The 27430-nt window shown below is 44.8% G+C and overlaps 1 protein-coding gene across 7 annotated transcripts in view; it reads left to right on the forward strand.

Moving 5' to 3' along the window:
- Window positions 1-1180: 1180 nt before the first annotated feature.
- Window positions 1181-27430, forward strand: part of foxp1b (forkhead box P1b) — a 149127-nt gene continuing 122877 nt past the window's right edge. For 5 of the 7 annotated variants that reach the window (XM_068593986.1, XM_068593990.1, XM_068593991.1 and 2 more), the window contains exons 1-2: window positions 1181-1256; window positions 16108-16185. The gene's annotated coding sequence lies outside the window, so the exon portion shown is untranslated. Of the gene's footprint in view, window positions 1257-1446; window positions 1554-16107; window positions 16186-27430 lie in introns of those variants that run through there. The other 2 variants (XM_068593987.1, XM_068593989.1) reach the window with 1 other exon arrangement.

Below are 27430 nucleotides of genomic sequence, written 5' to 3' on the forward strand. Positions count from 1 at the left end.
GCCTCAGTGAACATTTGAAAATAACATTCTGTTTTGCAGGCTACAACATATTTTTGTTGTTGTAATTTGTTATTGTTCATATGCTCTTAAAAGTCTGCTTATTGTATTATTTGAAGCTAAAGCCGTAATACATAAGTATAGCAGGTCTGACCTGAGGAACGCATTGAAGGTTTAAGGACATCACAGATCAAAATGTCTAAGAAATAGTATATGAAATCCTCATAATCATATTCTGTATAAACTTCCCAGCGCTTGCTCCCAGTGACTAGGCCTGGTCAGAGGGTGGCGCTCTCTGCTAAGAAACAGACTTCCCTGAGAGAGTTCAGCAGCAGCCCTGCTCCCAGATGCAGCCATGATGCAGGCAATGTACCGTCGCTCAGAGAGAAGCGAGCTGTGCTTCTCAGACCTTGATCAAGGACAAAAAAGGACTTAAAATATTTTCTCTTGGGGTTGAATTAATGTGGCTTTACAATGAGCTTTAACTGGACTGTTGAACCGGCCCGTGGTGATTCTCATCTTCAGGGGCAAGTGACAAGAGATTTTAATTACTGTTATAATGTTTTTTTTTTTTTTTTTGGTGCACTTCTTGTGACTGTCATATTGTCACAAAACTGTGTAGGCCCACAAAAAAAGTCATAACAAATAATTAAAATAAAATAGAATATAACACCCCCTGTTAATAGAACTCCTTACAGTTGAGGTAAAAACATCTTTGATGGTTATGTCAAAGCATTTATTAGTTTGTTTTATGCAGTAATGCTTTGGAACAATTGTGATGAACCTCAGATTAAAAAAAAGAAAGAAAAAAGACATTCTGAAATAAATTAATTTCTCCTTGGTTGTAATTAGTCAGCTTAGACATTTGAGCTTTTCTGACAGCCCCCTCTCTCTCCTGTCACACTTTGGGCTAAAACTAAAGCATATCATTACATTTCCCCACAGAAAGGACCTACTAAGTGCTGCAGAGTTGTACTTGTGTGACTACGACGTGTCTGCGAGGGAGTCGCGATGCAATGAACGTTGTTTACCCAGCAGGTGGATATGACGTCACGGACTTGGAACATCAAAAACAACAACATCCAAATCCGCGATTTCTTCTCCCCTCCACCCCCCAACCCTTTCTCGGCGCGTTAAAAAAAAGAAGCTAATAACAACATTAAAGAGAGGAGCTCGTGCCTTACTCCGCGAGGCAGACGTTGGGAGGCAGCGCGTGCGAAAGTCCACATTTTGCTTCTTGTTTCTCGACGCCCTCCTCGGTAAGATGATCTCTTTTCTCCTTGTAGTTAAGTTAGTTAGTTAGTGCTCCCCCCACCACACACAAACACACGCACGCACGCACACACACACACACACACACACACACACGTACACACACACACCTCCTTCACCAACACCACCTCGCCACCAACACCGAGGGCGGGCGTTATTGTTGGTGTTTACGGTGTGATTTTGTTGTCGCACGCTCGCGGGCACGGGCTCGTTATCTCGTACTAGCAAATCCGGTACCCCATCCGCGTGCGCCTGTTAGCTGCTGTAAAGCGCTTTCCACGCCGGTAAGTTTCACTATTATCTTCATGTTCACGTTAGCTTTCGCTGTGTCGTATCTCGATACCTGCTGATGCTGCACTCGCGCGCGCACACACACACACACACAGAGTTTGTCTTGGCTTTTTGCTCGCGCGCGTGTGAGCGTGCGTGCGCGAATGGCACAATTAGAGAATTAATCAAAGACTAATAAAAAACACCTGTGTTATTAGCACGCGGGCTGGCTGGTAGTGTGGCCGGAGCGCTGCGTTCACGTCTCCGTCACGCGAGTGGGTTTTGTAGCTAACTTGGGAGTGTGGTGTCCTCTACTTTATTTATTTTCGAGGGGGTAAAGTTGTGTTTCTAACTTAGTTGAGGCTTCTCACGTGGGTGGGAGCACCTTCACATTGTTGGGTGTTAGGTGCTGTTTGGTCAGAGCCGTTAACGGTTAATTTACAACGCTACCTGTTACGGGCGCAGCCGTAAAAAGTTTGTACTCGGTAAAAAGGGAAGTTTTGAGCGCCGTGATTTCTTTGGAGTGAGACCGGGGATGGAGCTTTACCTCCCCCCCCCCTCCTCTCTCTCTCTCTCCACGTGTTTGCTGTCCTAAAGACCAGAGGAAGACATGAGCTGTTAGCACCCAAACCATAGTTGTTACAGTCCAGCGCAGCTTTAGCCAGCAGCAGGTCCACGTCCACGCGGGCTGTCCCGTCATGTGCGTCGCTGCAACGCGAGTTTTCTTCTTTCTAAAAAGCGGATATTCAGCTTGTCGTCAACACAAAAGATTTAGACAATTGGTTTATTTTTCGTCAATTAAAGCTGTGACAACTCCCCGTGAATAGTTTTGTGGACGTGCTTTTTTTTTTTTTTTTTTTTTTTAAACCAAGTGTGAGCTCAGTGGGTTTATCGGGTCAGACTGTGCTGTGGGTTGAAGTCACAGAGCACTTGTTCATCACTTTAGAAAAATCTGATTTATATTTTAGTTAAATTAACAACGACCTGTTACTGCTGTTGTGTGAACGTGTAAATTAAGTTTATAATAAGAATTCATAATAGTTTTCTGCAAGTGCACTGTTCACAAGGAATGTAACGTTGATTGTGCAAAATCAGTTTTGCCCTGTACAAATTAATTTAAAGCAATCAAATTTATTAATATTAAAAATTTGTCAGCTCCATTTTCTGTTTAATTTAATATTCTGTAACAGGTGTAGTGCAGACAAATGTGCACCGCTTACGAGAAAGAGGGTGACTTTCACTGTGCAGTTTCTTCGATGTGTATGTATTATAAACACACGGTCCTGTGTCGTTAAATCCATGACATATTAATCATTTGTAAAGTGAAACGGAACTAGTATTCTCACCAAAAATGATTTCACGTTAAAAAATAAAGATCCAGATTATAGGATCTCTATTGAGAGTGAACCGCATGCACAAGTTAATTAAATCTCACCCTGGTATATTTCATTTTACAGTAAGTCTGCAGCTGGCAACAGCAGGACTAAAACCATCTGATTTTTTTTTTTTTTTTTTTTACAAAAGGGGAAACTGCAGCTTTAACAAGTATTGCTGGCAGTGCTCCCTCCTTCTTGGTCTTTGGATTAGTCATTGTCTGAGGGAAAAAAACACTTTTTTTCTGTAGGAGAAGTAAAGTAAACAGCCTCCAACAAGCGAACCTTGACAACCCAGATTAAGGAAAACATTGGAGATCAAACAGTGCTGCTGCTGGGCTGTTGTCATGAGCTGCCTGAGAGAGAGAGGGAGGGAGGGAGAGAGAGAGAGAGAGCTGCAGACTATTTGAACAGGCACTGGGGTTTGTGTGCTCACTTATGCAGAAATGGACCCTTCGCAAATGCTGACCCTTGGTTTAAAAACACAGGGTGAACTTTCTTTGCAACTTTCCTGGGCCTGCCGTTTGACATGTCAGTTGCGTACATCAGACATTCTGCTGTTTGTAATGGGAACAACCCAACGCCGTCAGCTTCTATGAACTAGAAGGGCTGTACTTTCTCTGCTCCATACTACAACTGAATAAATTGAGTTGGCAAGGGTGGAGGGGGGGGCCTTGAAATCTGAAGAAGAGCAGCTGTATGCATTGTAATGATGCAAGATCCTTAACGCACCAGGCTGTGATTTAGTATTATTTGTAAAGCCCTTGTTTCTAATTTGGCCTCTTCAGGCCGGGGCTAAGGCTCTCCTTTGTGAAGAGTTGAGGTTCAACTGGTAAGAAAGTAATCAGTCACTCATGCATTCAGCGTGAGGACTCCCGTCCCTGAGTGGAGCGGCCCTCTCTTTCATCTGACGGCTCAGTATTTGTGAACACACACCGAAATACTCTGTGCTGGGTACGGAGGGGCTGCAGATCGACTGTGCGCCCTCGCTCGCAGCTGAATGATAAGGAGAGTTATTTCCCCGTGCAGTGTGGGAAATAGTGTTCCACGTTTGCTCCATTGTTTCAGATTTATTTGCCTCTCTTCACCCCTCATTTGGTTTCAGACGTAAGACGCCCTCGAACCACTCGCTTGAGACACTTTTTTTTTTTTTTGCACAAAGCGAGACAAGTGACGGATGAATAAAGGGAATTTTTTTTCTGGTAGATGAATTCATCATGTGATTTCTTATTTTTTTAGTTGCATGTTTGATTCACACGACACAAAGGCGGTGGGAGCACCGGTGACGTGAACGCCAGTGCAGTGTGCTCATTAGTGCCGCATTACACGAATGTAAGTGATAACAAAGGGGGAAAAAGAAGAACAATATTTCCAGGGTAAAGGTTAGTGTGTCCCGGCCCCTGTGGCGTGCCCATGCAGACGGACCTCTGTGCCAGGGAAGGCTATCGGTCAGAGAGTGGAGCAGCTTCAGGTGTGCTCCGTGCAGCTCCTCAGTCTCTATGGAGACTGCTAACCGCGCAGGACGACCATTAACTCATGCAGCCATTAATTACTGTCTTCTGTCATCTGTCCTTAATAAAGGGAGAGGCGCTGACCAAAAGAAAAACACACAGAAAAAGTTGTCCGTGTGCATGCCACTACGGTCACTTAAGTTGCGATGCAAAATTAGTTTGCTGCTGGTGTTGTCTTTCACATAAATGCGGTGTTGTCATTTTATTAAATAATTGTTTTGCCGTACATGCTGTGCAGTTTGTTGTCTTGATGGACTGCAGAACATATTGCCTCGGCTATGTCAATAAGTTATGCCCTAGCAAATATTCAGCTGAATCCCTTCGCTGTGTGACAAGTATTTATTGTTCTCAGAGTAATATCAATATAATTTAAATCTAGATGAAATGTGTGATGATTATTATAAAAAAGGTGCAAATACGTGCACGATATTTGAGATCAGGGCTGCAGTTATTTTCACTTTCTCGGTTAATCTGTTGATAATTTTATTAATTAATCGATGAGTTGCTGGGTCTATAAAATGGTGAAACATGCCAACCATTGTCTTCCCAAACTCAAAAATATTCAGTCACAAAGGAGTAAAAGAAAACAACCTAAAAACAATGATCATATTGAAGAAGCTGGAATAAGAATATTTTTGAAGACATTTTTTCATAATCTAAAAATATGACCACTGATCTATTAATTGTTGCAGAAAAAAATCCTAATTCGACGAGATGAAGACAAGGGAGTTGGTTTTGCAGTGTGTTGTGGTGGTTTGTACAGACATTTGACTGGCGTCAATGTGGCTGCATTAAGGTTGATAAACTCTGAAACCTACCTAGATATGTATCTGTGTGTGTGTGTGTGTGTGTGTGTGTGTGTGTGTGTGTGTGTGTGTGTGTGTGTGTGTGTGTGTGTGTGTGTGTGTGTGTGTGTATGTGTATATATACACACACACACACACACACACACACACACACACACACACACACACACACACACACACACACACACATATACATATATATATATATATATATAAATCAACAAAACTTAGCCGATTCATGAGAGAGATGAGTCAGGTTTCTGGTACGCTGAGTTCAAGTTTAAAGTAACATTTTGTACCAAAATGTATTTTGGACACACACCTTTCCCCTGTTCTCATTTTGAGTGAGTGCATGTAATAACATAAAACATGAGTTTCCCCGAGTAGCACAGCGCTTGTCTGTTTTGGGAATGATGCAGGTAAGCTACAAACCTTTTCATCCAGACATGAGGGGGCTCCACCATATGCTACAAGCTGCGCTCAGCTGCCAGGCCAAACCTCAGCACCTGTTTGTATCAGCTGTCCAGTCTGCATGTCGGTCTGCCCGTGTTTACGGCGTGGCTTCGGCGACCCGATGGATTAAATATTGGATTTTTAGGGGTTTTTTTTTCTATCAAATATGCATATGTCAATGAATGTTTATGTTGATGTGGTTTAGTTTTTGCTCTCTACTTTAAGTTGCCTTCTGTCGGTTTGCAACGTTTTAAGTTGCAGTCGCGGCCCCCTAATCGCTCTCCCTTCAGCTCGTGGTTGGTGCCACCTTGCAGCTTCCTTCTGTTAATTTCGCCAAACTGCGGCTGGAAGTGTGAAAGCTGTCGCCTCCGCCATCAGTGTTCAGAACTAATCGGACCACAGGTTAAATCATTATTATGGCACGTGAACAAGAGCAGCGAAACTGAACCGCGAAGATGTCACAGGCCGTCACTTAAACCCCGCTAACGCTCGCCGGCAGCGTGACGCGAAGCACGGCTGCAGGAGCACGTATTTAAGGGCCTCATCCTTGACTTCTCAACTGTGTTTTTCAGTTGGCAGTCCCAGCCTAATAAGAAACACAACATGGCAGGGCCCCGCTCCTCCGTCATCATCGCCGCGTGGAAAGTTGGTGTTGCTTTGATCATGTCTTTTGGGCGCATCACTCCGGCTTAGCCCACCGCTCGCTATGTGATAAGCCATCAGAGCACTCAGATCTAAGCCGGCAGCTTCGTGGGCTCGAGGAGAGACAGGAGAGAGAGAGACAGGAAAGAGAGAGAGACACACAGAGAGAGAGAATGAGAGAGTAACGGAGACGAGGAGAAAGAGGCGATGCAAATTTTGTTGACAGACTGTTGCTGCAGCTGTCCTCTTCTGCCTTTGAATCCAACAATGTTGCCGTCCGTCTTCGCTCGTCTGCGCAGGAAAAAGGCCAAGTTTGCAAGCCCTCTCTTTTGTGAAACAGCGGCGTTCCTGTGTTGTTTACTTGGCCCTCTTGGCAATTAATACGCCTTTTTAATTAAACGCACATACTAATCGCCTAAAAAAACAAAAACCCTGCACGATTACATTACTTTACAAACTCCAATGTGCAAGGGCTCCGCTTTCACGCTGCTCTCCTCCCGTCTGCACATAAACCGCCGTTTCCTTTGGACCCCCCATTACGAAAGGGGGCTCTTAATTGACGGGATGTTGCTTGTTTATTTGATATATATTTACCAGCTAGGTGGTAATTGGGGAGCAGTAATTACCCAGGATGCAGTGCGGCGCTTCCGCAAAGGTGTTGCCATCGCTGATGAGTCTGGAGCACAGATGAAAGTATGCAGGTTACTATTCTCATCCTCGCGGACTGTTTAAATACTTGACAGTGGTGAGCAAGGGTTGGCTAATTGGGCCCGCGTCCCTTATACGGTCTCACTGTTTACTGTAATGATGCACGGTGCGAGATCAAACGCACAACACTTTTATCTTTCCAATTTGTTTTCTTTTTGTAGGTCCAGTTGTTGCCAATGTACCTGAGCAGTTAATAGCAACAATAAAGTGTGTGTGTGTGTGTGTGTGTGTGTGTGTGTGTGTGTGTGTGTGTGTGTGTGTGTGTGTGTGTGTGTGTGTGTGTGTGTGTGTGTGTGTGTGTAAAGGGCCTCGTGGATTTGGAGTCCCTCCTGGATGATGTAGTTCCTTCACTGATAATGGCCTTGTTAACTGAGATTCATTACCTCTTCATTCAGAGTCCCCTCTGGATATTGAGGGAGAGTGTTCTCAAGCTACTTGGTCTGCCACGGTGAAGTCATACTGATGTGGTTATTTCTTTATTTATTTTGCCAGCTATTCGTGGAAGGCGGTGACGGTATCTTCTCCGACTCCCGATGATTCAGTTGACCTGAGACTGGGGTGGGGGTGTTTGACTTTGTTTGCTACTCAATTCTGTTTCTCTCTCTCTCTCTCTCTCTCTCTCTCTCTCTCTCTCTCCCAGACACTCCTCTTTCGCCCTCCAATTCCCTCAAACACACAGAGACGCACACCTTGTTTGTGCTGTTGTGTGATAGCTGGCTCTCCCAGAAGATCTGCAGACTTTGTTGTTGTTTGCCTCTATTTGTGTGTGTGTGAGTGAGTGTGTGACTTGCATTCGCCCGAGCTCCTTGGAGGGAGTTTGTTTTTGTTCTCGGTGTTGTAAACAGGGCGAGGCTCCGTTTCCAAACCACTGAGTTGGAGATGGTTATTTTCACAAGTTATTTTTTGTTGTTTTGTTTATCATCTCGGTCAATAGATTTGCCCGGGATGGAATTATGTGTTGTGTGGGGCAGCAGATAGCACGGCCCTCTGTTTGCTGCACTGGAGAAACACTTTGTCACTGTCGTCTTTGTGATTTAAAGAAGCATTTTTTTAGGTGATAATTTACGAGAATCATGTATATCTTTTATTCATGCCAAAATTCTAATTTGACTTTGGAGTTTTCATTTTTAGTATGAGATTTATTGGGTCTGAACTTTCTGCAGTGACAGAATGATATTTTAGTAAAGCTCTCCCAGAGTCCTAATATTGTAACCTGTTATCGATACTCTTTTAATATTGGATTAGTCCCCAGTTCTATTCCACATGTATAACTCATGACCATAGCAGATAACATTTGCTAACAGATAACATTTACTTTCAGTAAAAGTCTTTACTCGGGCCATAAAATCATTTTCGGACTTTACCTAAAAGTTTCTTTGTTGTGTTTTCATCAGAAGCCATTTCAATGGTACGGTTTCAGTTGAAGGCCAGGTCATAGTGCATTCCCAACCCAGTTCCCAAAACAACATATTTGTTTGTTGAACGAACACACCCCTGGCTAGGAATGACTCCAGCTGGGGAGTGTGTGAACACACACCAGTTGAATCATGGAACTAAACAGCAAGGCATTTGGCCGATAACTGGCTTTAAGCCGACGTGCGACGGTGACGATAAGTCTTGGTTTCACTTTTTGTTAGCCGTCACGTCGTCCATCTTCATATCTGGTCTATGTTATACTCACAGGGCTCATTTTCTCTGTACAATACAATGCTTCCTCTCACATCAATCCTTTACTTAGCTGGATGAGGGGAGCGATAGATTTTTAAGCCCATGTGACTGATACTAGCTGGTAGTATTCCCCCGTTTCCATCCTTAGAGTGATGTGCTTTGCACGCGCACACACCGCTAGTCAGGTGACATAACAGCACGAGGCACACGGCCTCTATGTGGAAAAAGGGAAAATGACAGCAGCGAGTTTATCCATGTCTTCTGGACTTCAGTGCTTAAAAAAATGCTCAGTTTAGCTCTTGAACAGCTGGTAAACAAACCAGTGAACAGAACGGGTTAATGCTGACTTAGCTCGTCAAGGGGCTTGATGGCCTCAACGCCGCCCGGCTCCCTTGTGAATCGGTGAACGCACGTTTATATTAGGGATGGAAATATTGTTTTGTGTTATTGTGGCTTACAAGACATTTATCTAAGCAGCTGGTCTAAAAAAAGACCCAAGATAAAGGCGGGGAGAAAGAGAGAGAGAGAGAGAGAGAGAGAGAACAGGCGACTGAGAGTGAGAGAAAGACAAGCTGAACTGCAACCAAAGCTTTTTATTTTTGCTCCTAATTTAGTTCCAGGACCACAGTAAAGAGCACGGGGGCGAGGGCAGTGTACGGTAGCGGTGATGTGAATCAAGATCTGCGTCTCTGTGAAACCGTTAATGTCGTACCAGAGATTCGCCAGTGACGGCATTAGCTTCCATGTCACTCGTTTCACATTCTACTCGTCATATTTATCTCAGTATCAGTTCTCAGTGAGTGGCGCTGACGAAGCGCCACGCACACATGTCCCAGAGTTGCCACCCCCCTTCCTCCCTCCAAGCTCATCGCCCGTTAACCATTTACTATTTACTGTTTACAGCCCTTTTGTTGTAGATTTACTGCAACCTGTTGTAAATGCTGCGAATGTGGTGTGTTATAAACAATCGGCTGCCCCGAGTTACTGGATATATTCCTGAAAGCCTTTTCATGTTGTGTGTGTATGGAGTGCGTGATGCACATGCTTTTAATGTGTCGGCCAATCAATTCCTCGCGCCCCGGCAAAAACATCAACTCGCCGTCAGAAAAGTAAATCCATCCATTCACGTCCTACTACAGATGGGATTTGGGTATTTTGAGTGCATGTCTGTGTGCTTCATACACAATCGTGTGACGAGTTTGAAGGGGCTAATTCAAAGAATTTAAATCACTGTCCCCCCCCACCACAGTGACATCTCTTTTTTGCATGAAAGTGAAATGAATAGATGAGCAGTCTCTTTTTTTAGCAGCATAATGGCCACATTAGAGCATGAGATGGATAGCGGATGGAAATGCTGTATCCTTCATGCGCTCTTTCTCTTTTACTCCCTCACTCTGATCTCTTTTTTCAATAGCGCAGGAAGGGGGGTCCTGTGTAAAAAGAGCTCGCAGGCCACAGGAAAGTGTTCGGTTGAACCTGTGCGTAGACGGAGGCATGGGGAGAAGCAGTGGTGACAGGAGTTTGGGGCGGACAACCGCAGAGCGAACCCGCGCGGGACCGAGTGTTGGCTAATCTGTGATTTCGCGCCATGGAACCAATAAGTAGATGTTGTTTCGCCTCTTGTTGAAGCTTCATTGATTGCAACACCACGCCCGCCCAACAGATTCACGTTGTACCGCTCATTGTGAGATCACGCCATCGGAAGCTACCGACCACATACATTCAATATGTAAACAGTGGCGGAGACGGTTACTCACTGCCTGATATTTCTCATGCTGATGATTCATCTGAGAGCGAGAGAGAGAGATGTCGTCTTACAGAGTGTTCTCAGGGTGCGCTGCACTCACGGTGAGTTTTCAATAATTCACCCTGTGATCTCCATTCACTGCCTTGTACTGTATTATATACTCATACTGTAGGCCATTCGAGGCTACCCGCTTCTTTTTTGGACTATGATCCATAAAAAAGCAAGTTTTTGCCTGAAAAGGCAATACCGTTGCTACCTGCGTAAAAGTGAATATGGACGGATGCTATCACAGCAGACAATGGATGCTGAGTTGCTGTGTTGTATCCCAGTTGCTTTGCAATGAAAGCAAACCCTTGAAACCAATCACAAGCGTTCATGTCCAAAATAACTCTACATTGCAAAGAGTGAAACATTGTGCGTCTGTTCTTATACAATACATTTTCTTTTTTCATTAATTGAGATTAAAATGTATTTATCAGTAAGAGTTGCATAGCATTTGCTAAAATATTCAAATAATGTGGCTTACCAACATTTCCTTGGCTGTATGTCTGGTTGATATAATTGTATTATTAAAGAAACACTATCTTTTTTAAGAAAAGGGGCTAGGAGAAGGTAATGCCAAGTCCCAGCATGAAGCTGGTCAGCTCTATTATGGAGAAACATTTTTTTTTAAATTATGAAACTACATCATTCAACATAACGAGACTAACCGCTTATTCATCTGCATATGAATCTACGCCCGAATCGTCTACTGGGAGCCAACAGGGCGAATAAACTACTCTAAAAAGACATTTCTCAGTCTCATTGTTTCTCTGCTGTAATCGAATTGGTCGCCTCGATGGAAAATAGCAGAGAATTGCCTTAGAATAGTATTGACAACATCAAGTGAGACACGCCAGGCTAACTCGGGCTAAACAAGAGTTGTAAGTGTCGTATTTCCTTTCTTGCCTCTTCAGATTGTGAGATTTGGGGGACTGAACTGAACTCTGCTCGCAGCAGAGGTTTGAAGAAGGCCGGGATGCTCCTCGCTTTCACATTCCGTGAACAAAACCGCCGCCACTTCTCTCCACTTGTGCCAATGTAAATGATTTGCATGGAGTTTGTCCCTGCTGATTACGGCTGTTTGGACTGCTCCTCGTTGGAGCCGTGCCAATTGAATTTTCTGCCTTCTAACGCGCTTGGAGAGCGGGGAATATGGTTCTCATTGAGGCCCGGGGCTTGATCTCCTCCTCGCTTCCCCCCCCAATCCTCTCGCATCACTCTGATAATTAGCGAGCTCGACCATCCCCAAATGGCACACGTAATTAAAGAGTTGGCATTATAATTACAATGTGTTTATTGTCTGTTTATGGGTTTTGTGCAGTGCCTCACGCACTGGGAGATTTCTTTTGGTGTAAACGGATTGAGGGCTGTTAAAATACTTGGTGGTAAACGCGATTTCATGTGGTAAACATCTCGATATCGCCTTTATCAGGCCTTTGACAGAGCTATTTGGCCGACCGCAGATACTGGCACTCCCGAACTCCCCCACCCCCCAAATTATTTAGTCATGGGCTTTTTAACGGGCGCAACGGTAAATGCATGTTAAGCAAATGATGCAATTTATTCTCTTCTCCTCATTGCCAGGCTGGCTGCCACGGGACTTCTGCCAGCTTTAAATAAGTGGCACCCAGATGGCATTCACACGATGCCCACTTGGTTACAAAGCGGTCCTGGGGAATGAAGCCGGCCGCCCTGACAAGCAGCGGGTCGGCCGCTGAGCCTGTTGCTTTCTTTTTTGTTGCACTTCTGCGTACGCGCAAAATGGGTTAATGTCGTGTCACTTTGCTGGATTCTTTGAGAAGGTTGTATCTCAGGGGTCGTCCGCTTGGTGAATAGGGAAAATATCCACGTTAATGAGGTGGGCGCGATGAAGAGATGGGAGAGAGAGAGAGAGGTTTCTTTTTTTTTCTTTCTTTCCGCTAATGTCGGGCTTCTTGATTCCTCAGGATAGAGCACGGGAGGCAAGTGATGCGCTCTGGCTCTGGAGAAATATAAGTCTATCAACAAGGGTGTTTCTTTGCCTCCCGAACTTAATAAAAAGCAAAGTCTCTTTTTCTCTTCCCCGTGCCGCCGCCTTCTCCTCCTCCTCCTCCTCCTCTTTCTCCTCCTCCTGCAGCTGTGTTGGTCTCTGGGCTGCCTGTCTCCTGGAGAAGTGGTGAACTGTGTCATCTCCAGCCACTAACAACTACCAGCTGCAGCAGCAGCCACCGCTGCAGATCCAGGGGACAATTGTAAAACAGATTTCATAGCGCAGAAAAATAAATAAACAAAGAAACGACACACAAAAAAAACACCACAAACAACCTGCGGCTTATGCAAATGCCGGGGAAATGTGTTAGCGAATCGATAAGCCCCATTTGTGTACGAGGACACAGCTTTTTTTGTTTTATTTAACACAGATACACATTAATAAGTTTGCTATTTATCTGCGCCAGCTCCCCCCCAAAAACATCTGTTTATCTACTACAGTACATGTTAAACCCACGCATTACGATGAAACACAAACCGTTTGTTTGTTGCGTTGTGACATGACACGGCCCAGAGCTGGGCAGGGTGCTCGCTGCTGGAGGCGCGTCAAGACACCAGATGTTCGAGGCAAAGTTTTAGTCATTGTGGTGGGAGAGAGGGGTCAAACTGTCAGTAGGTTAAAGGTCGAACGGCATGAAGAAAAAAACGAAGAAAAAAAAAAACCTGCAGCTACTTGCACCCTTAATTAGAGTTGAGAAATGTATCACGGACTGGTATATTTATGTCCCCCTGTTAACTTCTAGTGTTGCTTTTTTAAGCCTGATTGGAAAAAATCAAGTGGCACGTCAATATCTTCTGCGTTTTTCTTCTTCTCTCGCGTGAATGAAAAATGAAACCTCAACAGCCCTGTCCCATTGTTTAGCTTTTTCCCCTCCCAGTCACCTTGTAATTGTTTCTATGTCAGAAGCAGCTATTAGCATTGCTAGAAAATGGTAATGCTTTGAGGGACTCATCTCTCTGAGAGAATGGCTCTCTATCACACTCTCGCATTCTTTTAAAAGGGAAAAGGAAGATGAATTCTGCCCATAAAGGCTGTATCACAAGGGCTTTTTATCCTAAATGGCTCTGGGGATTGTTATCTGTGGGAAGTGTGTCCTGCCTCTGTCGTGTTCAATCAAGTGTCCACTTAGCTGTGACTGGGAGTAATTGTTCCCAAGTGGGCCACACACTGACCTGTTAATGTCTGCACTGACCCTCTAACCTTGTCAGCACGTCTTGGGGAGGAGTTTAAATCATGTGGATCTCCTGCGCGTCTTTACGCTACCGGGTCAAGTGGGCGTCGGTCCCCGAAAGACCACTCTCTCGGTAATTGTCCCCAACAGCGCGGGTCAGCCGCGGGTGTTCCCAAACACCGGCTCTTATTAGATGAGGTACTGGGAGTGGTGTGACTTAATGGGTCAAGCCATTGATCCGATACAGCACCAGTTCCCCCTCCCCTCCCAGTGCAAAACCTGATCACTGGCTTGACTCTGGTTTATCGCAGAGCCATGTGACTGACACCAAGGATGCGGTCGTTTTTTCAAGTTTCCCCTTGTTATTTATGGTCTCACAACAAATATTGTCATACGTTGTGCTATCAAACAAGCAGCAAGTGACCTGTACTTATTATACGTTGTATAAATAAATAAAAACCATCACTCGGTTCACCCGACGCAGGCCGGCTCCTGGACTCGTGTCTTGCTCCCTCAACGAGGACGGACAGCTTCAAACGCCCGTCTAGTTCGCCTGGGAACTCACACACGAGTGGCAATTAACGCACACGCTGCGAAGTGGAGTTTCTTAAGAAACTGACATCGTTTGTAATTTGAGTGAAAAGAGGGGATTACAACCACATGTTTCCACAGCAAGTTGGGTGTTGAGCAGCTGGCATGCGAAAAGTGAGAAAGCTTTATAGTCGGAGGTAAAATGTTTTCACTTCATGTTGGCGTCTTAGCGTGTAGTATATAGCTCAAAGTGTTTGGTTGTTTTAGTCTTTTTTTATTTTCTTTTCTTTAATGGACAAATTACGCAATTAAACGTAACCGCGTTTTAAAAATCCAGCGCTTGTTAATTTGCAATAAAGACTCCGAGCTACCTCTTTAAGCGTGTGCTAATTTTAACACCCCTTTCACGGGGCTGCACATAAATCCCATCTCTTTTGAATTGTCTCAAGTAGTTTCTAAAGCTTAAGAAGTCATGTGGGAGACGACATGTAGATCTCAAAGTGGAGGGATCTTAAAAATCAAGTGAGGGACATGGGGCTCCAGCAGTGAATCCGGGAAAGCAAAAAGGTGGGGTGGTGGTGTCGTGAAGTAATGACAGGGATACAACCGAGCAATCAGTCGAGTCTTATCTAGGGCCGATGGCAGGCACAGGAATGTGGACTGGTCTGTGGAAACAACGGCTGCTCTAATGGGGTTAGTCGAATTCCACGTTGGTGAGTTATGAGGAGTTGGGACGTCAGGGCTGCGGTTTGTTGTGTCTGGTCGAAGAGAGAGAGAGAGAGAGAGAGAGAGATGGTGCTACACACACAGAAACAGAGTTATAGATTTAGTTTTTGACATGCTGTCCCATAGACCGTGTCCCATAGACCAATTAACTGGGAGCTGCTGGAAGACACAGCCACATTTAACAGCAAAGTGGTACACACACACACGCACGTATATCATGGCCACACATGCAGCCACGACTCTTGTGACGGGGACAAAACCAGAAGCCATCCGTTCCGCTGCCTCATTTGCATGGTCTAAAGGCGTATCTGAAAGTCATTAGCATCTTTCCACTTGTTTGTCAGGCGACGGATGAATGCTTCTGAGCTCAACACCAAGGTTTTTTTGACGATAAACAAAATGTTGTCTCCGACTTATTCCAGTGGCACAAGCCATGCATCACGTATGTAAACGGCTGCCGCGATGAGGCGGAGGCCACGTCGTGGGGGGTGACGGGTCACTGCATTACCGTAAACGCGGCCTGCCGGGGGTCCCACTTGTAGCTTTTGTGGTGTGTTAACCGAGGTTTTAACGACCTTATCGGAAGTAACCGTCTCATCGTTGTAAAGTCAGTAATGTGTCGGTGATGTTGTATTTTTGTTGGGGTGCTTTAAATAGAAAAGAATACTCAACTTGTAAATATTGTAGTCTGTGTTTTGATCACATTCAGCAATGTGAAATGACTGCAGCATTTAAAAAATAAAAATAGTGGGTTTATCAAAAGCACCCCCACCATGTTACAGAAAGGTCAACCACGTGACATGTTTACTGTTTTTTTAGTTTAGAAATGAACTGCAGAAACTGCAACGCAAACACCTTTTGCTGCTATCTTAGTGCCCACCATCGCTGTTTATCTTTATGTTCAGATGTAAAAGATAACTTGTGTAGGCCGGGTGGTGCCAACAGGAATTGGTGCGTCACAACTTATCAAATACTTGCGGCTGACGATGATCACTTTTACTTTTGCCTGTTGAAAGCCTGTTTTGTCATTTCTGTACATGTGGGCTCAGTGGACCAGGTTAGGGGCTCCCCCCACCTTTTTCACTTCCTGTTTGTAATAGTTGTATCTTTCCCTTTTACTTCCTTTTCTCTCGCTCTCTCCTCTCTCTCTCTCTCTCTCAGTGGCCCTGCCCGCAACACGGTAAGCTCAATTCTGATTGGAGGAATGGAGTGACAGTCTTCCCTGCACCAGTGATTGGGGTATGTGGCAATCCTCTCGCTAACCCGTCTCTTACTTTGTACATTACTGTGTTTTGTCTGTGAAGTGCCTCCAAAACACACCGTTGGGTCTGGCTGTTAGGCTTATTTGTATCAGGGCAGAATAAGCTGGAAGCAGATCCCAACAGATGTATTGTGAGCTCTATTGCTCAGCCTTTTAGGCAGGCGAGTGTGGATCTTTTATTTGTGGTTTGTCCCTGTTAGGCACAAGCCACTCCTTCTTATGTCCTTAAAGATGTATGTTAAAGACCAGCAATTGATTAACTAACTATACAAAAGCAATAAGTGCTTTTGATGATTTTCTTACTCAGTGAGAAGAGTCCAGTCTGTGTTGGCTTGAACAAGTGCACTGAAGTCTGGTTGAATGAGGTGGAGATGTGAAGGACAGCTGACAGGTATCGGTGAGAGAGGATCTGTTGAACTTCATCACTGAGACTGTTTGTTCTCATGTGTAGGTAGATCCAAAGGGAACTAACATCAGAATCAGCGGCGGCTTTGCGCATGCACGATTAATGTTCAATCTGGATGTGGACACTGCAACGTGAGGCTCCTGTGAGACTGACCTCCTGTGAGCGCTTTGACGGCGGAGCAGCTCGCGGCAGCACTCACTGCTCATTGAGCACAAAAACTACATAACAATACGTGCAACAGTCTATTGGCAACACTGCCTGCTGTTGAGGCTGCATAAGCGCGTGCGCACATACGTAAATCGCTGATTCCCCAGAGCTATTGAATTAATGCGCTTAAAACAATACTATGGGATTCTTAAAAGTGACCAGAAGATCCTGCCAGAGATTCACTTTCTGCCCACTCTGCACACCACCTGACTAAACTTGATGTCATGGTTTGAATCAGTGTATTTGGAGTAATACTCAACACTTTTTCTGTTTATTTAAATGTCAAAACAATACTAAACTAACGTTAATTAGCTACAGGTTGTGTTTTGGGCCAACAGTTTTTAGACAATGGACTGGAAAACTTTCACCTCTCTAACTTTTTCAATAATTGTTGATCAACTGAAAAGTAGACGGCACCTACTTTGACTATCAATCAATACATATACAAATTATTTTGAGCTTTCACCTTTGACAACTTTTGTAAGAGTGAAATGAATATCGGCGGGGTTATTTGAGAAAATGACACATAGCCCAATCCATTACTGAATTAACCATTAGTTGCAGCTCTATTAACCAATAATAAAATCTGAACAATTCGCTCTTTCGAATATTCTTGGTAGAAATGAATGATTGTCCAAAATATGTTATGAAAATTAAAATGCACAGTGTTGCTTATTTTTTGCATATATTAATACAGTATGCAAAGTAAGGGTATTTTCAGGGTTAAAACTGCTATAATGTAATATTTGTGTGAACTTGCCATTGCAATCATAAATATATGAATATACGCACCTAAAAGAGCCAACCTTAAAAATCCATGATAATAACAGTAATAATAACAGTAATTGCAATGACAAATGCACTTAACGGCACACTTAAAATCAATAAAATATGTTAATGCAGCATATTGCCCTCTACTTGAATGTTGCACCGTCAGCTGCTCTGTGTTCTGGACTTTTTTTTTCTTCTCTTCGACATCTTTGGCGCGTACTGTAGTCTTTCTGTCCCTCCGCTCACCTCTGTCTGCCCCGGGAGCTCTGATTGGCTCAACACTTTCTGCACTACGGGCTGGCTGCTTGCCAGCCGCGCTGCCAGTGGCTGCCGTGCCCCCTGATCAGAAGAGAATGTGACATTTGTGCAGAGGTAATGGAATCTGCGTGCAATTAAATCTCTGACTGTGAAGAGGAGTCTATCTCCTCCCTGCTCTTCTGCCATTGCCAGCAGCGGGTGGGGTTGTGTGTGTGTGTGTGTGTGTGTGTGTGTGTGTGTGTGTGTGTGTGTGTGTGTGTGTGTGTGTGTAGGGGGGGGGGGGCACATAGATGAAACCTTCCCAGCAGGCTGCCTTCGCCGCACTCTTTCCCAATCTCCACGTCAGGTTGTGTTTTTTTTAACTCTGCCACGCTCGCCCTGCCTCCGTCTGGCAATTAATTACCAAAAACGTCCATTAGGAATCTCTCAGAATATTGCCTGCAAAAATACAAAATAAAGAAGAATATTCAATTACAAAAAAAAAATAACATGACGCAGCCGCGACGTCACTGATGCCTTTTAATGAATTTGGCTGCAGGTGACGGTCTTTGTTTTGCGGCGACCATTTATTTCATCGTGTTTTGATGCGTTTATGCTTCGCATGACAAAGTGTCAGGGAGCGAGTGGGTGGGGAAACGGCAGAGGGCAGATCCATGCACGGCTGAACAGAGGGTCATATCTCTCCGCTCCTCTTCCTCCGCTGCCCTGCCACTACACTTAACGCCTCATTTGTGGGCTCTGTGGCCAATGACTTGAGTCTTGTGATCTGTTGCCATAAAAGGCAGCTTTCCTCTCTTTGCTGATGGGGCATTTGCTCGTGGGTTAATACCAGCCCCCCCCCCCCCCCCCCCCCGCCTTCCCTCCTCAGGCGAACTCTATCTAATGGATATGTGCATCCCCATCAGGGTAGCTCATAAACATAAAACTCTCAGTGGGCTGGGAAGGACAGAGCCACGCCATTGAAAGCATTTCCCCTTGAACTTGTGCAGGAGTAGTTCCTATCCGTGTTCCTTGTCCACACTGGGTGGACGGAGACGCAGGATATCCAGGTCAGGGTTTGGCTAAATCCTCCCCGTCTGAGAGGCACAACCTCAGATTCGACATGTTCCATTTTATTTAGACGGCGAAAGATGACGTTTTATTTTGTCCACGTCCTGCTGACGAATCCCCACTTTAAAGCAACTGCTTTTCAGGTTCAGCTTCCCTGGTTATTTGTTTTGCCATGATGAATTATTTAAGTCAGCGTTGGTTGAAGGGAGTGTTGTCTCAGAAAATAACAGGGCCACTCCGTTTCGTCCTCTTTTTTTTTCTTCTTCTTCACCCGAGGGTTAATTTGAACCAACAGTCAAACCGAACCTCCCCGTTTCCTCGCTGCAATGAAAACTGCTGGGGTCTCAACTTTACTCACAAACATCCTGCTAAACAAACACAACACTGCTCCTCCCAGCTCTCGCCTCTGTTTTCTTCTGTCGCGAGAAAGAAAAAAAGAGCCGCACTCATTAGTGTCGTTCCATCGAGCGATTAGATCAGTCTGACAGATAGACGCGGAAAAATTGTTTTAATTGTATAATCATCTGTGGCCAGCCACTTGTGCGGAAAAGTGCCGCTGTGATGCAGGCGAAGGCCGGGGAGGAGCACATGTTGGTGCATATTTAGTCTTCGTACAGGAAATGAACAACAATCGGGGTCCTGAGGATAAACTATAAACACACGACAAACCCCCACCCTATCGTCCCCCGGGCAGGTTGTGACATGCTCAGTGAGATGTTGCTCTTTTAAAGTGATGTGTCTGGCCAGCGAGCCACCTCCTCGGGCAAAGAGGAGGGGCCGCCCGTAGCCGTCGCATCAAGATGGCACAACTCAACACGGATGTAGCGGCGAGGCGAACGGCTCATGTGAGCACTGCCGGCGCCCCCAAGATCGCAGCGGCTGAATCCCATTCAGCTTGTGTTTTCTGTTGAGATGTACGACGCAAGACTACAGACAGATGCCGCTAAACGTGCTTGGGCTTCATAGCCGTCCCTTGTTTTGTCCCTACCCCTCTCTCCTGCAAAACATTCCCATGAATGACTTTGCATAAAATACCTATCTTAACTGACAATTTGGTTGGAATATAATACCAGTTATCATCTGTGGCGAGGGGCAGTTTTACTGAAGCAACTCATTGTTTACAGACCGTTTAAACTGAGGCTTATTGAGCTTCGTCTTACTTCCTTCATGCTTCTCCCGCAGATAACTGTTTTGTGTGGCTTTGGATAGCGCTCACTTTGCATTGCATCCCTCGTACGCAGAATGTCATCACTGTTCGAGCAGTAAACTGCTTAGAATTCAATGTTGCTGCTGTTTTCACAAAGGCTTTGTGTACGGATTACCAGTAAAGGACTGGGGGTGTCCTCTTGTTAATGACTAATATTTAGCTGTTTAGAACATGTTGATTTATGATGCGTATCGCACCATTTGGTGTCATGTACCAAAAAATATGTGTATGTGGCCATTTTGATTCCAGGAGCCGTTACATGGTTATCTTTCATGTAAATGTAATGTCTTGACATATCAGCTAATGAATGTCTCCCTCCCCACCCCCAAGCCTGGTGGGCAGAGAAGAGCCCGGGCCAAACGCTGATGCGCTGCTGTCGGCAGCTGCAAGCATTTTTCAGCTCAACTCGTTCAATAGTAGTGAAACATTGCCAGAAGTACCTGAGGACTGCGAGCGTGTTGGTACTTGTGAGAGAAAAGTTGAAATGGGACACGAGACGATTATCTTTAGTGAGCGGTCAATTCTGATCCTGATTCTTTACTCCAGATCATTTTAGCTGGGTACACTTCGATGCGACCTCCCTGACAGGATGGGGATCTTGTATTTTTTGTCATCAAAGGAGCGTCTGTAAAAACAAGTCCCCCCTTTTATTGTTATTTATAATATTTGACTTTGTTGCAGCAAACCCAGGAGATGAGCAGTAACTTGTGTGTGTGTGTGTGTGTTTATCATTCGAGCTTGTGATCGGATCACAAAAATCGCTTTGAAAACGACAAGTGTAACCGCGGCCTTATAATACGCAGGTTGGTTTGTCATCACAACTGGCGCGCGCCTTTGATACTTAATCAAATGATAGATATTCACACACTGAGCCGGCGTGTTGAGAGTCTCGCAACACAAAGCAGTTCATGGACTGAGATCTTGTCACACCTCAGTTGTCGCCTTCATCACGCTCGGTTGCTCAGTTGCATCTCCCGTGATAATGCACAGGGAAGGGTGGTGGGGGGGGGGGGGGTGAGAAGAGAAAGGATCAGCAGGTAACAAGGCAGCAGCCCTCCTCTGAGGATGTTGCGCGTGGCGTTTTGCATTGTGTCCTGTGCAGTACTACATAAACAGGGGGGAAGAGGACCACCAAACGGTGATTTCCCGGCTACACAGGGAGCCTCCTGTAGTAATGTAGTAATGAGAGGTGACAGGAAGGACTCGGGGCCTGGAACGAAGCCGGGGCAGCTGGTCGGAGCGGGAGAATAGGAAGCGCCGCGCGCCCGGGCTAAAGTGCAGCGAGAAGCAAATTAAAGCTCATATCTGCCATCTTCCTCGCCTCCCTGCACTTTCCTGTTTGGACTTGAAGGTGATTGGGAGCCAAGGCGGTGACAGTTGACGGAAGCTGCGCGAAGGAGAGAGTATTTATTTACAGTGAGACGCAGCGATGCTTGTTCAGGATGCGGTTTCACGCAGGATGTGACACACACACACACACACACACACACACACTCCCCCATCGCTCTCATCTCCACCCTCTCACACTACAATCCCCAGGTTTGATGAAGAATGGGAAGTGGGTTGTTGGGGAGGAGGGGGGTCGGCCTGCTGCGGGGCCGGGGCAGGCTGCATTGTGTAAGAGGCTGGGCCTGGATACAGCCAGCACAGAGCTCACTCAGCACGCCTTCCTGCCCGACCCAGGAGGCGGTACCAGAGTCAACACAGGTCAGCGGCAAAAGGGAGCGTGAAGCATCAAGATTGCATTGTGGGACAAAGATTGTCTCTTGGCGAGAGGAAAACACGCGGGCTCCGCTTGAATTAGAGAAAATGAACAGAATTGAGCACACGAGGTGAAAGTGTAAGTGTGAAAGAAAGTGTGGGTTTTTAAGGCCTGTGTGTGTGTGTGTGTGTGTGTGCGCGCCATGCCAGGAATTCCATCTTGTAAAGCTGGGGGTAGAGGGGGTGCGGGCGGTGCGGGGGCGTTGAAGGTGTGTAAATCCCAGTAATTACACTGTACACTGGCTGTTGCAGTACAATTACCTTTGTCGTCACCCCACAATACAGTATCTATGTTCCTGTAAACTGCTCATTTTAAATACGCAATTGTGAGCAATGCTATGTCATACCACCCAAGAGCACATGTGTATGTACCTGGGCCGCATAGAAGTGAAAAGGTGTCTCAGGCTTTGAACCCGGCCCCGTCTCATCCCGTTCTTGCATCAGCTGAGCGTGCCGTGTAAGGTGAGCCGCCATAGGGTCCCTGCCCACTGGCTGTCATGTCGGCATTAAATCCTCCCCGAAAGTTTCAAAGGCAGTTTTTACGACCCGACTTACGGCCTCATCTGTCCGGACAGCGGCGTCTAAACTCTGGAGAGCCTGCCACATAAAACGCACATCTGTTTTAAGCCTAAACTGTAAAAAAACTGCCCCCGCGTGTCCAGGCAGCGTTGAGTTAATAATACACTGGAGGTAAGGCATTTAGCACTCCCCCGCAGCAAAAACAACAGTGATTGTCTTACCTTCACTTCTTTGGAAGAGTATGTGTCTGCCTTTTGAAGTCAACAACACTGTAGAAAGTCAGCAAGGTCTTTTTTTTCCCCATCTCTTTAATTTTTTATAGTTATGGTGAAGCAGGCCCTGGCATCCCAACTAAAATGCACATTTGCTAATAATAAAAAAGAAGTGTGAACTGCGTAACATTATCCTTCTGGCCATGCAGTGTGTCAGACTGAAAGTGCTGAAAATGGACCTACTTTTGGACACATTTAATGGTGTCAACTTTTAGCAGCAGTATCTAACCTCACTTGTTGCACAATCGACACTTCTACAGTAAAGGTCTTTCACTCCTTTTACATTAAACCGCTTCATTTTGAGTGACTGAGTAACCCCACTGGTGGCGTCGGACACTACAATGATTGAGGATTTGCACGGCGCGAAAAAGTCAACCATAGAATTCCAAAAAACGGCAAGCACTATGCTCAGGCTTGAGGTCTAAAGACCACGACCAAAGTACTATGAACAGATCTGTGCGTGATGCAAGCGAAGCAGCAGTTGTCAGTACAGGGACAGTTATTTCCGTTCAGTCTCTGAAAGAGGAAGTGAGATTTCTCCCTCCTTTTTAAGGTGTTCAATGTACTGGACGCTCCCTCTACCCCCAGACACTTCACTTTGGACCTGACAGAAGCAACGCAAGGTAAACGGCATGAATCTCAGGGCTGACCTGAGGTCTGCCCAAAGGCAACTGCTGCTGCTACACAGGCCTGTCATGTTCACAGTGTAAGGTGCAGGGAGGGGGGCAAGGCAATCACCGTTCCTGTTGGGAATAGCCCCGACATGCAGACCTTGTTGGTGGGTCCACCTGTTGCAGTCAGTCATATTTTGTAAATATTAGAGATATAATTTAACTTTTTTTGTGTGCTTGTGTGTTGCAGACAAACTACTTAGTTGAGAACTGCTCTTGCATCAGGGTTGCTTCTCACCAAAGGCTTCGAGGAGGTTGAGGATTATTTTTTGTTTTGTTTTAAGAGCAATGCAAAGCTTTAGCAGTGAAGCTGCAGCTGCAAACTGCCAATAGTACCAACCAAAGATTACATATTATAAAATGTATAAAAGTACAATTAGGAGCCTTGATGTGTAGCACTTTTTGTTGTGATGCCCTATTCTGGGCTTTGTATACAATAAACTTGATGAATTTGATTTTAAAAATTGTCATTGTCAACACTTGTCAACGACACCTGTTCCTTCTGAGAGAGTGTTTTTAAAAAAAAAATTCAATCTTCTCTCCGTCTAATGATGCCGCCCGTGATTGAATACGACAACATGGTTGCCGTCTTTGCATGACTCGGAAAAGATTTGTTATTTACCGCGCCATCCGTCTCGAGTGTGAGCGGGGTCGTAGCCCTAATTGATGCTTGGAAGATGAGCTCAATTGGATGAGTCATTAGTCCCATTACCAGAGTTTTATTAAAAGCCTCAAACCAAAAAAAAAAGAAAGAGAAATCTGTTGTGGAATATTTCCCTTTCGAGGAGAACAGGAGGTCGGATTGGTAAAAGCCAAATAATATATGTGTGTGAGATTGATCAGTGAGTAGCGACCCCATTATCTCCAGAGATGTTAATTACACTGTGCTCAGCTTGCATGTCAAACGGCAGATAATTGAAGAAGGTAAAAGATGTGCCACACTTTATTTATGCTGTCACTTGGAGGCTGGTGGAAAATCGTCTCTTTCTTCTGCGCCTTTTCTTTCCCCCTCTTCTTTCTCTTCACTCCCTTTTCTTTTCTTTGCTCCATGATGTATTTATGGTTGGGTAATATTACATTGTCAGAGTTGATCATTTTTGCATGGATATTATTCGCAGTAATAACTGCGGCCTGTGTGTCTGTATGGGTCTCTGTATTTTCTGTCTTTTACTCGGATCTTGCGTTTCCTTAAATCTCACCCTTGCGTTTGTTTGATGCTTCTTATTTATTGATTGGTTTTACTTGAACAGGCAACGGCTGTTTTAAATAAAAATAAAAATACATGTCTGAAGTCCCACTGATTTTCTGCCTCAGTCTTGAAATGGACAGGAGTCACAATGTAAACCCCAAGCAGAGAGAAGCTGCACCTCCTCAAATGTCATTTCATATAAAGAAAAAGATAGAGCTGCCTATCTTATGTCTTCTCTACGTCAACAGTCCCTGCCAGAGTCGTCCTCTGAAATAGAGGCGGGAATAAGGTGAGAAGCTAAAACCCCTTTCTGTCATTGTGGTTTCTGTCACCTGAGTAGCTTGATGTCTGTAAACGTCCTATTGACAGTATATGAGCCACAGGGGACAGACTGTACTTGAAGGAGAAAAAAGAAAAATGCAAACAAAATATTTGACGTGGCCTATAGAGATAGTGACAAAAAAAAAGCTCAGTTTCCTGTCGAGAACATTTGTGTGCTACATCTGAAAGTGCACGTGAACGCTGCCTGCACTCCCCAAAGGGAAGACTTGAATTCGCGTACGCACACTCCCACCTCTGAGTCCCATTCTCCGCTCTGTGCTGACATCATAACTCTGGGCGGAGCCTCGAGGGAGTGGCTATACTGGTGGTCATCACACCTCATGGGGCTGATGGACAGTCGCTGCACAGATGATTTAGTGCATCACCTGGTGGACACTGCTAAGAATGAGCACAGCCGGATGCAAATATATAGACTATATATACATTCTGATGACTATCCCACTGAATGTTTCTTCAGACTTTCTTTTTCTTGATTTGTAGTTTTACTTTCAACTGTAATGTCACAGTGGACGAGGACAAAGACGAGCGTCCCTGAGGATTTCTGTCGGAAGTGTTGAAAGAAGAAAGCGTCTGAAGTCCTCCTCTTCCTCACAGGAAGCTCAGCGCTGACGGCCCTTTCTCACCTTTGCTCTCACATCCCCAGCCTTTGCACCAGTGTCCAGCATAGCATAGCATCCTTGCTCTTGCTTATCTGCCCCGCCTGCAGACCAGAAGGCACCGTGGGGCGGACAACTTCACCGGATTTCAAGTTTTTATGGTATCAAGTTCAAAGTGTTTTTTTTTCTTTTCTCACTTCGGCCACTTCTGGCTCGCCAGAAAAAGACCTCTGCTCTTTCACAAGCCGGCGAGCAGCATTTCGCCGTGGCGGCGCAGCCTTAGCTGCGCTCGAGGTCTGTCTTTAATGGGCTTTATTGATCTAAACAACATCAGGGGTTGCGGTGATGTTATTAAGGCAGAGATAACTTATGTGTAATTCCACTCCAACAATATATTAGCCTTTTATTGGTCTAAATAACTTTGCCTTTTAGACAGTAATGCACCAGTAAGTCACAGCAGCTCTTCACGTCGGCAGGATCTTAATAAAGCATTTCCTCTGGACATCCTGCTGCGGAGAGAGTGAAAAACGACAGGTTAAAAGGCATGCTGGGAAGTTTCCATGCCATCACTGTAAATTATCTGTTTTGAATATATAAATAAAGCGAGAAGTGAACTGTGAACTGGAAAAGGGCTTGGAGTTAGGTTTGTGGAAGTTTGTACAAACATGTGTTTCACTCGTGGAGGAGCTGTGAGGAGGAACGGGCCGGGTCCAAAAGATGAACTGGAATAAGTTCAGCGTCATGGAGCCTGCAGAGCAGAGCAGTGTTACCAATGTGAAATAGTTCACGTTAATCTAGATTTCAACAGTAGGTCACGTAAAAAAGGTCCCATATTGTAGAACATGAGTTTAATGTCTTTTTTTATTTTGTCTCATTTCTAGGTGTTATTTAAATACTGTGAAAGTATCAAGAATCCACATAAACACAAAAAAACAAACTGTAATTCAAAGTTTTTTTTAACAATATTAGTTAAGGTTGAATATCAACACGTCAATCACAACACACGCTCAGGTAGAGACGTTGTTTAGCTAGTAGACACAGGGAGTCACGACTGACACTGTGATGACAGCAACCGCGCAGATGTTTAAGACCGGAAAACGCTGACCGGCCTGAGCAGACGAGGCTTAAAGAGACAGACACCGGAACGGAGCGTTTGAAGCGGAGGGTCGATACAGGTTCATTCAGGCAGGCAGTATGAGACAAATACAGTGATTTTTGAATGTTAAATCATGTAAATAGGTTTTAGGAGAATCCCAAAAGGAAAGTATGAACCTGAAAATGAGCATGATATGTTCCTTTTGAGGTACGACTTTGGGATTTGGTAACTCGCAATGGATGATTGTGCGTACGTTTTTTGCTGCTTAATTGCCTCAACAATTGACAAACGACAACCCAAAAATCAATGACAATTTTTTATGAATAGCGTGTGTGTAGGCATATTCCCCAGCATAATAAGGGGAAATAATGGCAGTACTGATGTATGTTGAACATAGATTTAATACAGAAACAAATTGTTATAACCATCATGTAAACAGAAATACACAATGAGGACATCTCTAGGTCAATTGTTCAGCTTTTGAAAAAAAAGATTAAATGATGCAGCCACAGTTATAACCCGTGTAATGTAATGATATAGAGTTAAATTAGCTATAGTTTCAGTACTTCATCATTAATTCTACGTGTGTGTGTGTGTGTGTGCACACTTCTCATTGGGCAGTTATGATATTTATTTCCTTTCAAGGGCATCATATATCTAATATTTATACGAAATAACGAACCCATTTATCTAGAAGTGTATTTTCAAGGGGTGGTTTCGGGTGTGGGGGTGGGGGCAGTGCTCCATAATTTGCAGCTATTTAAAGCCTCGGTTTTGGTAATGAATTATTTTGTCATCTCGACTGTGATGAGATTCATCTTTAATAACTGTAACAATTATTTTATTAAAAAGAGAAGCCATGCATTATGGCTATCTCG

The sequence above is a fragment of the Clinocottus analis genome, unplaced genomic scaffold (assembly GCF_023055335.1).
Source record: "Clinocottus analis isolate CAN_PGR_092001 unplaced genomic scaffold, fCliAna1.0.p SCAF_3, whole genome shotgun sequence".
Lineage (NCBI taxonomy): Eukaryota > Metazoa > Chordata > Actinopteri > Perciformes > Cottidae > Clinocottus > Clinocottus analis.